Here is an 849-nt window from a genome sequence, read left to right as displayed (position 1 = left end):
ATATTGTGTGCATGTCGACAGACACAGATGGTAGCCATGGATATAGATATGTAGACAGCTACACCGCGATGCGTAGTAATGGCAATTAAACTCAAGGAATATGCATTTTGGATGAAGTCTGTAGGCAATCCGTTCATAACCCTGTGGATTTCCCACAGCTTTTATACACCGGTCGTGGGTAGGTGACCTGTTTGTCTAGAAGCGTCTGTTTGCTATTGACGACATGGAGGGAACATATCATTTTAGTGGCTGTTCCCCCCCGCAAAAAAACCCTCGTCTGAACACTGTAGCTTTCACACCTATCTCTGCATACGTCTGTATACATTTGGCTCTGCATCCCGTTCAATTTCCTAATGTGCGATTTCCCTGCTTTTGCTAAATGGTGCCGAGATGTGCTTATTTTTTATCAGTCAAAATAAGCATCTCCTCCCTGCCAAGCCCCCGCTTTCTCTGCTTAAGGATGCATCTATCAGAGCCCTGAAAAATGAGCTTGAAATCAGGCGACCAGAAAGGCAGGATCATACCTCACTAACTATTGTGCCCTATGGATGGATGTGCCTCTGAGTACACATCTCCCAGCTCCCAGAACTGGCTGGTGGGACTCATCTTCCGATTTTATGAATGGGTTCCCTTAGAAACAAGGTGCGGGAAGCGGGGGGTGCAGCTGAAGGCAGAGGTGGGCACGTCTGCCTCTTCTGCAAGCTGGAGCCGTCGTGTCAGTGCCCGGGCGCCGGGCGCTGTCCGTGGTCCTGCAGGGAAACCTCACTCCCTTCAGCATCGATAACCTGGAGGGAGGTCCTGAGGGTGGTGCGAGCGTGTACCTGCTACCCGCTTGGGAAACGAGACCAT

The sequence above is a fragment of the Gavialis gangeticus genome, unplaced genomic scaffold (genome assembly GCF_001723915.1).
Source record: "Gavialis gangeticus isolate Ggan-Ray unplaced genomic scaffold, GavGan_comp1, whole genome shotgun sequence".
Taxonomy (NCBI): domain Eukaryota; kingdom Metazoa; phylum Chordata; order Crocodylia; family Gavialidae; genus Gavialis; species Gavialis gangeticus.
Note: the sequence above shows the minus strand (reverse complement) of the source record.